This window comes from Eptatretus burgeri, chromosome 2, assembly GCF_056783735.1.
Source record: "Eptatretus burgeri isolate ZD-2024b chromosome 2, Ebu_testis_v1, whole genome shotgun sequence".
NCBI lineage: Eukaryota > Metazoa > Chordata > Myxini > Myxiniformes > Myxinidae > Eptatretus > Eptatretus burgeri.
In genome coordinates this window covers 149,105,124-149,121,280 of record NC_140962.1, presented here as the reverse complement: position 1 = coordinate 149,121,280, position 16,157 = coordinate 149,105,124, and the positions used below count along the sequence as shown (strand labels likewise).

At 42.3% G+C, this 16,157-nt stretch overlaps 3 protein-coding genes across 4 annotated transcripts in view; 1 reads left to right on the top strand and 2 right to left on the bottom strand.

Moving 5' to 3' along the window:
• Positions 1–7,618, bottom strand: part of LOC147033520 (tripartite motif-containing protein 16-like) — a 51,778-nt gene extending 44,160 nt beyond the window's left edge. For both annotated transcript variants that reach the window (XM_085855739.1, XM_085855743.1), the window contains exon 1: positions 7,499–7,618. The gene's annotated coding sequence lies outside the window, so the exon portion shown is untranslated. The remainder of the gene's footprint in view (positions 1–7,498) is intronic.
• Positions 1–16,157, top strand: part of LOC147033509 (E3 ubiquitin-protein ligase TRIM7-like) — a 1,095,521-nt gene that overhangs the window by 671,660 nt on the left and 407,704 nt on the right. The gene's annotated exons all lie outside the window — the stretch shown is intronic.
• Positions 1–16,157, bottom strand: part of LOC147033518 (E3 ubiquitin-protein ligase TRIM7-like) — a 207,795-nt gene that overhangs the window by 127,791 nt on the left and 63,847 nt on the right. The window lies entirely within an intron of this gene.

Here is a 16,157-nt window from a genome sequence, read left to right as displayed (position 1 = left end):
CTCAAGACCTTCTAATTTCTGTTGAAAATGCTTCAGCTAATGTCGATCTGTTTCTAAATGAGAAGAAAACAGAATACATGACAGTAAATGAGGATGCTGATCATCTACCAATCTTCTCCAAGGATGGCTCACAACTAAATGAAGTCAAAGACTTCAAGTACTAAGGGTCTTATGTAACTGAGTCCAAGATGGACTTCATATCACACAAAGGTCAAGCTTGGAGTGCATATAACAGGCTGCAGCACATCTTGCAGTCGAACATTTCAAGATCTACCAAACTTGCGTTCTTTGGAGCTTGTGAAGAGAATATACTCTGAAATGGATCAGAGACATGGACCATGAAGAAGGCCCTCTACCACTGTCTGCACACACTGCACCATCACGACTGCCTGCCCCCACCGCACTATCACCACTGCCTGCCACCACCGCACTATCACCACTGCCTTCCCCCGCCGCATCATCACCACCGCCTGCCCCCGCTGCACCATCACCGCTGCCTGCCCTTGCTGCACCATCACCGCCGCCTGCTCCCGCTACACCATCACCACCCGCTGACCCCCTTGCACCGTTACGACTGCCTGCCCCCACTGCACCATCACCACTACCTTCCCCTGCCACACCATCACCACCACCTGTCCGTGCTGAACCGTCACCACCTGCTGCCCCTGCTGCACCATTACCACTGCCTGCCCCCACTGCACCATCACCACCATCTGCCTTCACCACCTTCCCACACTGCATCATCACCACCGCCTGCCTCCGCTGCACCGTCACCACTTCGAATATCCTCAGCAACTTCAATCCACAACCGTAACCAACTATTATCTACAAATTGCTCACATTTTTCTCCTGGCTGAAACTTATCGATGCGTTCATTCAACCTCGTAATAACTATCCTTAAGTGGGCTATTTCCTCACACTTCCTACAACAGTAAGAACCCTCTGCTTCCCCTATTATTGATGTGGCCCACGTTGAGCAACTATCACATTTTATGAACTCCTCTTTCTCTCTCCTTCGGTCTCTATTTATACCCTTTTTCACCCCCATACTTCCAAGGCCCTAACTGACTTAAACGCTAAACCTGTGAGGCCTCCCCCTTGTTTCTTTCATTAAACATCACATATACCTGCTAAAACTGTTATGAACACAACTACAACCTTTATAAATACAGTCCCACAGCCCCTGACAGAAATGACGAAAACAAAATACGCAAAGCAACACACAAAAAACACTTGTTTTGTTCTGGTCGAGCTTGCCTTCTTGTGAACTACAGTAAGTGACATCATCACAGTAAGTTGTTGTTGGTAATTTATTTATAATATATTATATTTTTCTCTGGGGGTGAAGGAGTAGATACAATTTGGTTTAATTTTTTGAGGGCAGAGGGGAAAAGGGGGAAAAAGGACTAAACTGACAGTCCAGAAGCAACAACTAGAACAAGGAAGTGAGAACAAGGCAGAAGACGGAGGGCACGTACATCCGACTATCACAGGAAGGCCCAACTGAGATCGAGAGACGAACGAAACGATTCAACACAACAGGACACGATTTGGGACAGAAAAGTTGATGAAAAACACAAATAACAAAACAGAAACAAAAATTAAACAAAAAACGAAAGAGCAAAACAATGTAAATGGTCCAGGAAGCTTCACTTTAGGAGAACTGGCTGGAGAGGTCATCACCCAGCCGTCCACGTGTGCCAATCCCCAAAACCGGAAGAATGCTACCAAATTTGGGTTTCAACATTAGGGCAGGGCACAGATAAACTACAGGTCCAGTGGTCCTATTTTTAATTGCGTGGCACACCAGCACACAAAAATACACCACACAAAAGTACACAAACACCACACAAAACAAGTCCTGGTGAGGGTCTGCAATCTCTGATGCACTTTCTTTCTTGTGAGGGGAAGAGGTGGTTTGGGAGGAGTGAGGGGATGGAGTGGGGTGGAATTCCACAGAGAGGGAAGGGAAGGGGCGGTGTGGGAGTCCAGAAGGAGGGGGTTTGCTGGGAGGAGGCAGGGGTAGTGGTGAGGTGAGGGAGGGAAGGGGTGTGAGGAAGGCCCCAATGTTTCCTGGCAATGCTGGGTACCTTTACTAGTAAAGTAATAAATTTACTCCACAGAGTCAAGAAGATGACAATATTTGCCAGTTAAGTCGATTGGCTTTGGCTTCACAGATAATTATAATCTTTGTTGTGGTATTTGTGAAAAACCTGTATATTGACATTTTTGAGCGATTGGTTCAGGGTTTGCCAAAAGTCATGACTACTTCAAACAACAATGTCGGAAATAAGAAGTATGTTGTATTGAATACTGTATATAAGATGGAAATGAAAAAACACACTTTGGAGATTGCTCACAATTTACTTCGTGAAAATCACATCCGGTAAGTGACTGCCACGAGCATCCACACAAAATTGTGCCCAAAACCAAAAAAACCCAAGACCTTACAAGAACTAAAGGACAATATTCATGGAGAACTCCATAACATTCTGTTGGAAACACTGGCATCAGTGATGGAATGTGTTGTGCAGTGGGCAAAATTTTGTTTGGATTCTTGTGGCGGTCACTTACTGGACGTGATTTTCACAAAATAAATTGTGAACAATCGCCAAGGTGTGTTCTTTCATTTCCATCTTATATATTCAGCACAACGTGCTTCTTATTTCCTACATTGCTGTTTCAAATACAGTCAAGACTTTTGGTGGACCCTGTCCATCTCAAGCAGTGATGGTCTGGGACGAGCAATTAGCCCAGGCATTTGTAAGCACACCGGCAAAAATTTGGGCTGTCGGCAATAATTTATTTCCTTATTTTTTTTCCAAGCCTTTTTTCAACGCCAATTCAACATTGTGTTTATTTGAATAGAAAGCATACCCACCTCCTTCACTTTGTTTGCAATACTTTCTTTGATCAGTTGCCGCATTTCCTCAATAATTTCACTTACTGTTGTCTTGGAAAGAAAGGTCACCAACGACCCCCTGCCCCCACCTGAATTAGCAGCATTTTGCTTCACTCAGTACAATTGTTTATGTGCTGTTGCAAACACATATCATACTTGCTAAAGGCCCGGTCACACCTTGACGTTTTAGCCAACGTATGCCGATTTTTGAATTTTTTTTCTAAAACGCTGGCACACGTTGAATACGTTATGGGTAAGTTTTGATAACATTGAGAGCACGCTGAAAAACACTGCCATACATCGTTGCACGTTGGCTTTAAACGTTGTACTTTTTGGTTGTCCTCAAATTTTTTCATGCTTGAAATTTCACGACGTATGCCGGCGTATGACTCACACGTTCCGCTACGCTGGCCACAAGTTGTATGCATTGGTCTGCGATCGTTGACAGACGTCAACACATGCTACTTGTAAGTTAATCATAAGTTGAGACACGCCGAGGTAATGTTTAGCGTACCGGAAACTTATTTCTAACCTATGATTAACGTGTTGTTGGCACGTTACGCGATCGTTGCCACACGTCGACAGACGTTACTTTTAAGTTACTCATAGGCTGAAAGACGTCGGTATAATGGATCGTCCTTGCATCAGCGTCCACGGCCACGGCCAGGACACTTATTTGCAGCATTCTTCAAACTTTTCTTCGGCATGACGAGGATGTTCACACTTCGATGTCTAGCTTGGCTATGATTCCAATTGTCCATCGGCAGCGTCTATTTAAAATAGTCGAGTTTGAGCGTTTTAACACGTTCAGAAGAAACGCTTCAAATTTCCAAACCCCAGCGTCAAAAAACAAAGGCGAGTGACAGCAATTTAAATCGTTCATTGTAAACAATGAAAATAGTTGAGTGGTACCGTTTAAAAGTCGTTGAGTGTAAAAAAATCCAATTGTTGAGCGCAAGCGTCTACTTTCAATAGTGGAGATGCAGCCATTTAAATCGTTGAGTTTATCATTTAAATCGTTAAATCGTTAAACGCAAGGACGATCCATCATAACCCACACCCTCCCCCTCACACTCACCTACTACTGCCAACATGAACAAACTACTACTAATACTAATACTAATACTAATACTTATACTAATACTGTTACTGCTGACATGGACATCGACTCAAAAAGGACTCGAAAACACTGTTGGGTTCCCCTTTTATGAGCAGCATTTTTATATACCAATTCCCAAAACCGCTGGGAACACGTCTTTATATGGCAGTTGTAAGCTAGAAACACGTTAATTTATTTTTTCTTGTCGACCGGAAGACGTCATTGGAATACGTCTACATACGTCAATGTGTGTTGGGACTACGTAAAGAATTGGTTCAAAGCACGTCAAACATAAGTTAGAAATAAGTTTTGCGTAAAAAAGACATTACCGCGACGTGTTTCGACTTATGAGTAGCTTATAACTAGCCTTTGTGGACGTGTGTAAGCATCCACATATCGTGTGTAAAACTTATCCCCATCGCATGCGGAAGTGTGTCATACGCCGAGTACGTCGTAAAATTTTGAACATGTTTAAAATTTCTTGACGTACTCTACTTACTACGACGTATGATAGCGTACTTTAGCGTTGTACTCACGTATACCAAACTTACTCATACCGTATTTGACGTGCCCCAACGTTTTAGACACATTTTTCTTAGGTCGGCATACGCTGGCAAGATCGCCAAGGTGTGACCGCGATGTTGACACTTCCATTTCTACGGCAGTTATGATTCGAATCGTTGTGCGTCAGCCTTTTAATAGGCTACGTCACGACATCGTCGGCGATGCGTGCAATGCGCTATGCCTAAGTTAGACTATCGTTGGGCATCGGTTGTGTAGGCCGACAACAGGTTCAGCATTCGTTGGTATAAGTTATCTATAACACAACGAAACGTTCTGTGTCCGTTACCAATGCGTTATACATAAGACCAAGTCGCGATGAATACGTCCGAATCTTTAAAAAAAAACATCAAAACTTCAACGTAAGCCAGCGTTTTACATACATTTTAATACATTGCCATCGCTGGCTAAAACGTCAAGGTGTGACCGGGCCTTAAGCAGTCGAATAAACTCCAAAAAGTTGCCATGATCCACTGAAATGTCTGCTAAAGTGTATACAGCCTCCGATTTGTTACCCCTGTAGCTAAGTCCATGTTTGCCAAACATTTGACAATGTCTATGACCCGCTCCAGTACATGTCATCTCTTGTGCACTTGCTCTTGGTGGACGGACATTTGATTACAACTCAGCAAACTATTGATATCTGCCTTATTGGATATGAAAAAGTACGATTCTGCACCAGCTCTGTGCATGAGACTTTTTTTCACGGTCCTCTACATGCTGATGAACATGCCTCCAGTCTGCCATTCCATCAATGAATTAATTTGTTTTATCAGAGTTAGAAAATGCCAAACAGACCATGCAAAATACATAATTTTTTTTTCTGCACAGTACATTAGCCACTTGTGATTAGTTCCATCTTTACATCTGAACACTTTCTGCACAACGCTAATGGTAGTAGTTTGATTTGGATGGTATTTGAAAAACAACATCAACTCAGTTGAATGAGGACAAGCAAAGTAATTAAATGTATTTTGTCTGTCAGTGTTACCGTTCCCATTCTTGCTCTCCTCCATGACATGTATTTGCATGCTGCTGCATTTGAACCAGGGGAGTAACTGCCGAAATCTGTCTGTCCGGTTCTTCTCGATGTCTTTGTTGCTTTCATGCTTTCTCATTTATATTTTTTAATAATTCTTTTTATTCGTTCAAATTCTTGATTTTTCTTCTCTTTCATCTTTTTCCTTGTCTTTCTCTCAAAGAAGTGAATTATTGCAGAAATTTTTTTCTGTAAGGTTCACTTGGTTGCGCATGGATAGGTTTGAGGGTTGTGGAGTAGCGCCTGAAACCTGAACCCTATCAAAGTTCCTCTTGATAACTCCATCTTTCTTCTTTACTTCTCTGGGTTCCTTCTTGGTCTTCTGTTGCATTTCTACATGCTCTAGCTGATCCTGTGTTTCTGATTCCTCGGTTACACTCTCTGTGGTGGGATCACATTTAGCAGTATCCTCAGTCACATTACCAGTCCCTGACTCGACCCCGGAGATAGCCTCTGTACTAAACTCAGGTCCACCAGCTGCAATATAGTCACTGGATTTAGGAGAAAATTGGTCGGCTATCATTACATATTTTGCAGCATTACTCTCTTGAGACAGGTTTTTTTATCTATTAATTTTTGATGCCCTTTTTCGTTGTCTTTTTGTGCACAATTCATTGAAGAAATTTTTGAAATTTGTGGTGCAATAAACTTAGGATGTGACGTATCAGTGGGCTTTGGCTGTGTGAACTTATTGGCCCATGTGGGCTGGTCCAAAAAACATATGGGTTGGTGAGGAAGGATCTTTGGGGCTGCCGAATATGGGAGTTAATGTCACCTGAGAGCACAAATATGTGATGAAGTGTACAAATCAGAGGTAATAAAAACATTTTAACATGATGACCACATTGTGTAATATTATATATATATATATATATATATATATATATATATATATATATATATATATATATATATATATATATATATATATATATATATATATATATATATATATATCTTACCCTGATCACATTTGCAATTTCCAACCATAGAGCGGCCATTGGCCCTCAAATTGGACCGGCCAACCAGTCATTTGACCGAACTGCACTATGGCCAGTCCAGGCTACATCTCAAGGCACAACAACCTGTAATTTTCTCAACTAAATTGTCAAGTTTTGGTTTTGTGTACGTTGTAAACTCTCTAATGACGTGTCTGAGTCTCTGCTCTTATATGGACACAAAATGGCGCCCATGTGTCATGTGATCTTGAAAAACGAGGACGCATGAAAAATGAAAAAAGAACATGGGACGTTCGTTACACTTGAGGAACTTCATTGTAGTTTGCTTCTGTAATAATAGAATACTTTCCATCGAGCACACACTAACGTTGGCCCAATGTTGGCAAAAGTTTGAATGGTCATAATAGGATCTCCAGTGTTGGACGTTTGTAAAAATGACGTCTAGTTCGTCCAAAGTAATCATTACATTTCCCCCTCACCCCCACCCCCTTAACCGTAACGAACGACCCGACACCAAGAAACTCGACACAGGTGTTCATCCTTTTCTGTGTAGTTTCTAAACAGCGTCACCTTATTCCCAGTACTGGGTCATTCTATTGAAGCCATGAATATAAATCATGGTTCTGGTTCTAAATCTTGTTGAAAAAGAAAAAAAAAAAACTCCCTTTTTCCATTTTTCCAGGCTTCAAAAAAACAAAGTAGTAAAACAGGTAAGTGTAAACTTATTGTACATCAAACATATTGTAAAGGTTGATATCAAACATAGGTACACAAACGCATCGGGACCAAACACAAGTGTGAACCACATGTAACCATCACATTTATTTAATATTTATCCTCCTTTGTTATTCTGAAGATGTTTTAATATCAATCCTTGTAATAAAATCATATAATAATCTATTATCCCATCACCAGTAACTGAATCATCTTTACATTACCTGTCCGAATGAAGGTGTTTTCAAACGGCACGGATATTAGATCCTACAAGGAAGTAATAATACAGGTGTGTCACTCATGACATCACACAGGAATGTAACGATGTCAGACTTGCTGTGCCGATTTCACCTTGTTGTTACTGTTGTCATGTCTTGCAACAAATTCTCCATCTTTTGTTTCCACCTGCTTTTCTGGAAAATCCACAGCACTTTTAGATCTTCTTCACTTCATATTGTAGCAATGATGTATAAATAATTATTATCACAAAAATATTACATTAAGTTTCTTTATCTTTTATGAATCAAATCTTCAACTGAACAGTCATTGGAAGACAGGACTTCAACCTTGTTATTGCTAAAGTTTACAACGAACTGTTCCGATCCAGTTGATAATCAATCTTAAAATCCAGGTGTGAATATTGATGTGGAACAAAATCGAGTGAGGGGGGTAAAGAAGAGATGAACACACAACCTGTGGTGTGTTGTGATATTTCCAGTTTGGGTGTGACCAGAACTGTCATGGACTCAGGGTGGGTTTGTTTACATCATTTACAGGGAAACGACGTGTTCATCAAGGGGAGATAATAGTAGTACTATTTGAATAACACAGGAAAGGTTAATGGGGGTAATAAAGATCATGCAATATAATTGGTGATAAGAGATGGAGGTGCACTGCGAGCTTGAATTCCTGGAGGGAAGAGAATGAGACAGAACAGCTTCTGGAAGGTGTTTCATCCAGAGATGAGAGAAGTGAGGAATATAAAAGTTGAGGTGTGCAATCAGCCTAGATTTTGGAAGATTAATTATGAGGGGGTTACTGGAAGAATGTATGCATCATGAAGTTGCTATGGAGGTTCAGAGGATTGAGAGAGCAGAGGGAGCCTTGTTGGAGAATAGACGGGAGAATACAGAATGACCACCAATCGGCCTGCGATGTGACAGCAGCAGAAATCGCGCTTTGACATCATCACAGAAGATTCCAATAATTTAGAGTGTTGTGATGTGATCTAACGGGTGTGGGGGGATGTGTTGTCGGCGTGGCTGGCCAACTCATAGCTGAGATCAGTATCTCCTAATCTATGGATAAATGGGATAAATGCCTCGTAGACTGAGATTCGATCTGATTTTCCAAGGAAATACTTGGATCGATGGAGAATGCCCAATTTGCAGCTTTGTAGGCCAGCTTTGCTATGGGGTCAGTACAGGACAAAGCATGGTTTATGGTGATTGGTGAGGCCGAGAAGTTGAAGACATTGAACTTCTTGCAATGGATGGCCATGGAAATAGAAAGCCGAGTTCGTTTGACAATCCTTCAAGAGCAACTAGTTGAGACCATGAGACTTTCCATAATTAAAGGAGACGTTCCATTTACCAAACCATTGTAACATACTTTCCAGATCAGCAAAGGGAGGCAGAGCTGCTCTCATCCTTGCATTTGGATGAGGGTACTTTAAGAACAGAGTGGGATGGGTTGGGTACATGAGGCAAAAACAGGGTTTACATATTCTGCCTTGTATTTAGCAGAGTCACAGTAATGCAGTTTCAGTTGAGGGATGTGATGGAGGGGGAACACTCACCAGAGGGAGACTTATTAAGGTGCCACCATGACTTGGATGAAGCTCAACTGTTCAAGAAAGCATCACAAGACTATGCATGAGCTGCAGCATCACAGGAGACATCTGTATAAGTGGAAAACCGTTTCCCATCGATGAAGTTGTGAAAGACTGCTAGAAATGGATGTCAATGTATGCCAATTTAGCCATACATACATTTTCTCCAGACATTTCTGTGTAAGGACGTTTCTGATGGATTTGTTCTCCAGCATCAACCTGTTGAAATACAATAACAAGTCCCCCAGGTTTATGTAGGGTGCACAGGGTGCACATGGTCCACCATCAACTCCATTATGGTGAAAATCCACAATCACTGCTCACCTCCACTCAATCGTTCCTCTCTTTTCACAGCTGTGGAATCAACTTCCACATTCTCTTCATCTCATTCTTACCTCCAGGTCTTCAAGACAGCAGTTCACCACCACCTGAGATCATTTCTACCCTCATCAACTTACCTCTTCTCCCCATCCCCCACCACAAATACACTTCCTTCCAAATCTTAGTTTTTCCTTCCCGAGTTTGCTGCTGTGTCAATCTTGTCCACCCTATGCATCCTTCTCGACCCCTCTTTCCTCCCCACATTCCTTATTTGTCCAAGTCTCCCTCTGTTTTATCCTTTAACTCTGTTGTTGGTGTTCTCCCCTCACTCTCAACTGTTCCTTTTGTTTAGTTGTGTCCTGATCCGTTCAGTGCTCTCACTCTTCCACGATCTTGAAGACATTGGATACAAAATTTTGAAGACGTGTACAAACAAACAAACAAATAAATAAATAATTGCAAACTATGCCCCCCCCCCCCAAGTTCATTTCATGTCATATATTGTAAGAGTACCTGATGGTGAGGTCCTTGTTTGACCTTGAAGAAAATAAACACCGATCAAGTGAATTATTTTTGTACATTTTCCTGTGAACCTTTCTCCATTAAAAAATAGATACAAAAATACATTCTTTCAATTCCTTATTACCATCACACTTTTAGGGGTAATTTATATTTGAGAAGTTAAAAAATATATATTTTTACAAAATTTTGTCTTCCAATCACTTTCTTCCCGCCTTGCCTCAAGTCAGGTTTTCCCGTTTTCCCTTTTATTGCCCAAGCTAAAGTCGTCGTCACAGTTTCGAGCTTATGAGGATGGCACCATCCCAGAGGTGGATTACGATTTTTTTGGGGACACTGGGCACAAAAATATTTAGGCCCAAAATGCCCCAAAAAGACTCCGTGTTATTTCGCCCAAAAAGAGGACACCGTGTTATTTCACCAAAAAGAGGACCCCATATCACTTCACCCAAAAGAGGACCCCGTATCACTTCACCCAAAAGAGGATCCCATGTCATTTCACCAAAAAAGAGGACCCGTATCATTTCACCAAAAGAAGACGACCCGGTGTTATTTCACCAAAAAAGAGGACCCCATGATATTTCACCAAAAAGGAGGACCCCGTGTTATTTCACCCAAAGGAGGACCCCATGTCATTTCACCAAAAAAGAGGACCCCGTATCATTTCACCAAAAAAGAGGACCCCGTATCACTTCACCCAAAAGAGGATCCCATGTCATTTCACCAAAAAAGAGGACCCCTTATCATTTCACCAAAAAAGACAACCCGGTGTTATTTCACCAAAAAAGAGGACCCCATGATATTTCACCAAAAAAAGAGGACTCCTTGATATTTCACCAAAAAGGAGGACCCCGTGTTATTTCACCAAAAAAGAGGAATCTGTGTTATTTCACCAAAAAGGAGGACCCCATGTTATTTCACCAAAAAGGAGGACCCCATGCTATTTCACCAAAATGAGGACTCCTTGATATTTCACCCAAAGAGAGGATCCCATGTCATTTCACCAAAAAAAGGACCCCGTGTCATTTCAACAAAATAAAGGACCCCGTGTTATTTCACCAAAAAAGAGGACCCCGTGTTATTTCACCAAAAAAGAGGATCCCATGTCATTTCACCAAAAAGAGGACCCCGTATCATTTCACCAAAATAAAGGACCCCGTGTTATTTCACCAAAAAAGAGGACCCCGTGTTATGTCACCAAAAAAGAGGACCCCGTGTCATTTCACCAAAAAAGAGGACCCCGTGTTATTTCACCAAAACAGAGGACCCCGTGTCATTTCACCAAAAAGAGGACCCCGTGTTATTTCACCAAAAAAGATGACCCCGTGTTATTTCACCAAGAGGACCCCGTGTCATTTCACCAAAAAAGAGGACCCCGTGTTATTTCACCAAAACAGAGGACCCCGTGTCATTTCACCAAAAAAGAGGACCCCGTGTTATTTCACCAAAAAAGAGGACCCCATGTTATTTCACCAAGAGGACCCCGTGTCATTTCACCAAAAAAGAGGACCCCGTGTCATTTCACCAAAAAAGAGGACCCCATGTCATTTCACCAAAAAAGAGGACCCCGTGTCATTTCACCAAAAAAGAGGACCCCGTGTCATTTCACCAAAAAAGAGGACCCCGTGTTATTTCACCAAAACAGAGGACCCCGTGTCATTTCACCAAAAAGAGGACCCCGTGTCATTTCACCAAAAAAGAGGACCCCGTGTTATTTCACCAAAACAGAGGACCCCGTGTCATTTCACCAAAAAAGAGGACCCCGTGTTATTTCACCAAAAAAGAGGACCCCATGTTATTTCACCAAGAGGACCCCATGTCATTTCACCAAAAAAGAGGACCCCGTGTCATTTCACCAAAAAAGAGGACCCCGTGTCATTTCACCATAAAAGAGGACCCCGTGTTATTTCACCAAAACAGAGGACCCCGTGTCATTTCACCAAAAAAGAGGACCCCGTGTTATTTCACCAAAAAGATGACCCCGTGTTATTTCACCAAGAGGACCCCGTGTCATTTCACCAAAAAAGAGGACCCCGTGTCATTTCACCAAAAAAGAGGACCCCGTGTTATTTCACCAAAAAAGAGGACCCCGTGTTATTTCACCAAGAGGACCCCGTGTCATTTCACCAAAAAAGAGGACCCCGTGTCATTTCAACAAAAAAGAGGACCCCGTGTTATTTCACCAAAAAAAGAGAACCCCGTGTTATTTTACCAAAAAAAGAGGATCCCATGTCATTTCACCAAAAAAGAGGACCACGTGTCATTTCACCAAAAAAGAGGACCACGTGTCATTTCACCAAAAAAAGAGGACCTCGTGTCATTTCACCAAAAAAGAGGACCCCGTGTTATTTCACCAAAAAAAGAGGCCTCCTTGCTATTTTCACACTCACTGAGTCAATGTTGCTTTCGACTCGACTGCAAAAAATTAAGAGGAATGTCCATGTTTTTTTGCCTTTTTCCCTCCGTGGAAAAAAAAAGTCATGTTGAGGTATTCCATTACCAACCAGCTTGCTAACCATTTTGTTGGAGTACTTGCTTGAGTACTTAAGCCACTTGGGGACCACTCTACAAGCCAATTGATAATGGATCACACCTGTGTGTGAGACCGAAAACCATTTACTGGTTCTGCCTCTTGTGCAACGAAAAAATTAACGGGTGATTTTCGTTAATTTAAGTTAATTTCGGGTGATTTTCACCATTTTCGCCATTGTTGAGCTTTTTTCGCTTTTCAACACCGCAGGGGTCATTTCGTTTCATCCGTGGTGCAAGAGCTCTGATTTCAAAAAAGCACAACGTTCCGGCCTGCGCATGGGTTAGTCCATTTACTAATTTGGAGGTATTTTGTGTTCATACAATAAATTGCAGCATAGATTTGCTAAACAACGTCGATATATATATATATATATATATATATATATATATATATATATATATATATATATATATATATATATATATATATATATATATATATATATATATATATATATATATTGTTGTACATTTCCGCCTGTTCGGCGTGCAGACGACCGCCTAAGCCCAATTGTGGCCACGCGCGCCCACCGAACGTGCAATCTAGTCGTAGCTTCCGGATCAATGCCGAAACCCAGCTCCGGGTGTTTTGAACACACCATAAACCAGCCAATCCCTCTGTCCACACGCTACAAGGTCGATCGCCTAATTGTCGATGTACCTAATTATTTGTGCAGACAGAGATACCGGGAGTTTATACCTCGACGTGACCTGCACGAAAACGAGCCGCTTAAGCAGCTCGTTCCGTATGCGATTGCCGAGCGGTTTTATATCACCAAGTCCCGTCGGACCAGATGTACGTTTTATCGTCTTGATAATTATCAGCGAGCTAATATTCCAAACGCATCATGGCAGTCAATGGCAGAAAGTGAGACAACGAGCAGGTTAACATTCAAACAATAGGGGTATTTATTTTTACACGTAAGCAGTCAATGAAGCAATGGGGGCTCAGGGACAAGACACGAGCCAAAAGCCTACATCCGATGTCTATTTATAATGTACACAATCATGCACTTAATCAGTTCTACTTAGAAAGACAAGACAAAGAAAGAACCAGGCTCGTGAGCCTTTATAATTTCTCAGAGCCGGGATGACCGAAGGGGCTCTGAGAGACCGGGCGGGCTACCTGGCCACCCTCGTGGTGACTCGATGGGTCCTTGTTCGGTGACCCTCGGTGTCTTTGCCCGGACCCCCGAGCTCCGACTGGCTCCCTTGGTCGTCTGGCCTCCACTGCGGCCTGGCTTAGCCGACGACGCGCTGGAGGAGTGAACGGGTCTCGACTCCAGCCTCCTGGTTGTGCCGGCGAACCCCCAGCGAACCAACTGCCCGCACTCCAACACTCCGAACTCTGAACTCTCCAGCTCTCCATGGGGCATCTCTCCACTCCCACCGCCAACTGCCTTTTCGGCCAGCGAACGCGGCTTTTTATCGCTCCAAGGGGAGGGGCCGCCGGGGGCTTTTTCACCCGAAATCAGCGCCCTCCCCTCTTTCACCTTTGAACCTTTACCCAGACTGGATCCGCCCCTCCTACCTCCCGGACGGCGGGGGGAATCCCAGGAGTCCTTGGCTGTCTCTTTCGAGCATTTGGTTTTTGTAACCGTCGCTTTTGTTCTCTTCTTCGGGTGGCTTTCTGGGAGTGTGCTTTTCGCTTGTAGAGATGTCATGGTTGCAGTGTGGTTGGCGCTGTGGTGGGGATGGCGTGGTTGTTGTGATGCTGTGGTGGTGGTGGTGGAGGTGGCGTGGTGGAGGTGACGTGGTTGTAGTGATGTCGTTGAAGAGACGCTGTTTGTTTGAAATAAAAGATAGAAAAGAATAACACTACCTCAAAGTTTCACAGCCCAGCACACAAATAAATCCCGTTATACATTGGTGGGGAAATCTAACCTGGAACACACACTTATCGAAATAACTGATCTTCAGGGAACCTGCCTGGTGTTCTGTGAATTTCCACAACCGTAACAATATATTAACATTAACAATTATAGAAATTTTATGATGATTATTGTTGCATTTACATGCATTAAACGTTATTATTCCACTTGCTTTGTCTAAAACCTAACCTCCTCGCCCCCAAATGTTGTAATAGTCCTGTCTTGTTAAACATCAGGGGAAACATTATTAATTGATTCATCACATGACAGTGTTTTCTTTCCTTGAGATGGAGCATTCCATTTGCACTGTTTATCCTAACTCACAAGTGGATGTTTTGTCGGCAAAGTGAGATATTTACCCCGTGAATGGTTGTGATACTGATATCGGTTCAAATCACGACAAACTAACAGGGAGCAGGTCAATTTGATAAGTCTTTGGTAACTTCTGAAGGTGCTGGTAGTTATTGGTTTACTATAATCCGATTAACCAATTCCATCCTCTCCAGGGAAGCGTACAATGGACCGAAACAGTTTTATAGCACCTTACACAATGAAGCGGACACGTGATCTTAAGGGAGAAACAATTTCTTTGGACAGGACATACACGGAACGGATCTCGGGACAACAGACAGAGAAGTAAGTAAAGGGCTAAGGGGACGTGTTCATTCATTTACACAGGACTGGACCAGGTTTTCAGGACACGAATCTGACGGGATGTCAGTACCTGCAGTCCCTGGTGCATAGCACGAAGTCGTCTTCAATGGTTTCAACTGGGTGAACAGGCAAGCAAGGGCGAGAGGTAATGGTATCATCAGTGCAGCTGGAAGATCAGGAGTCTCCAATGACAAAATTGATGCCTCATGGCCCTATTGTAATGACGATGACCCCATGGAACTCTGTACCATGGTCCACACTCGATATGGTCTCAGACGAGGGAACACCAGATGGAATGTCCTTACAATTTCCAACCATTATATTTGTATAGCACTGTCCTCACAGCAGAGGCATGATGGACAACTTCACTTTAAACATTGATCTTAACTCACAGAAAATGATTATAAATCCTGACAGTGAACAGGACCATTGCTCAAGTCCTAATTCTAGCTCTGTTCCCCACAATCATGAATGCAACCAAACGGCTCACAATATATTGTATTCAAAAATACTATTTCTAGAAACTATCAACAACATTTCACATCACATTTATTATAAGGAAGAACACACACTCTTACATTAGTGGAGTTCATGGATTCAAACTGTGAAGAAATAGGACACGAGCTTGGTAGAACTACAAAACCAGATAGATAATTATAATTATCAACAGCATAAATAATTTGTTGGATTTTTTCAAAAAAATTGAACACCTCACATTGTTCAGATCATCCACTTCAAGGACTAATCTCCATCAGAAGGTGATTTCTGAAGAGTGTTCCTGGAACGTCATACATGGTGCTGGCTCATTGGACGAAGTGAACTCACTGAATATACTCAAGGTGCTGCATCCCAACTGGTTTATACGAGACTCAAGATTCCCAGAAGCCTTAATTCTACCTCTACCTGGTTCCAACTGAGACAAGTTCTCACCTGTGTTGTGGAAACAATTATGCAGTAGAGATTGATGAATTGTAGTTCTAGTACAGTGTATTTTCCAGTGGAGTGTAGTTCCAGACATCCAGTGGAATGCAGGACAATCCAGGATTTCTATTCTCTGCATTAATCAACAGTTAAAACAATTGATCCTTTTTTTTCATGTGATATTCACATCTCAGTCCAATTAGCATTCCTCACCTGTCACATGTAAAAGCTGAG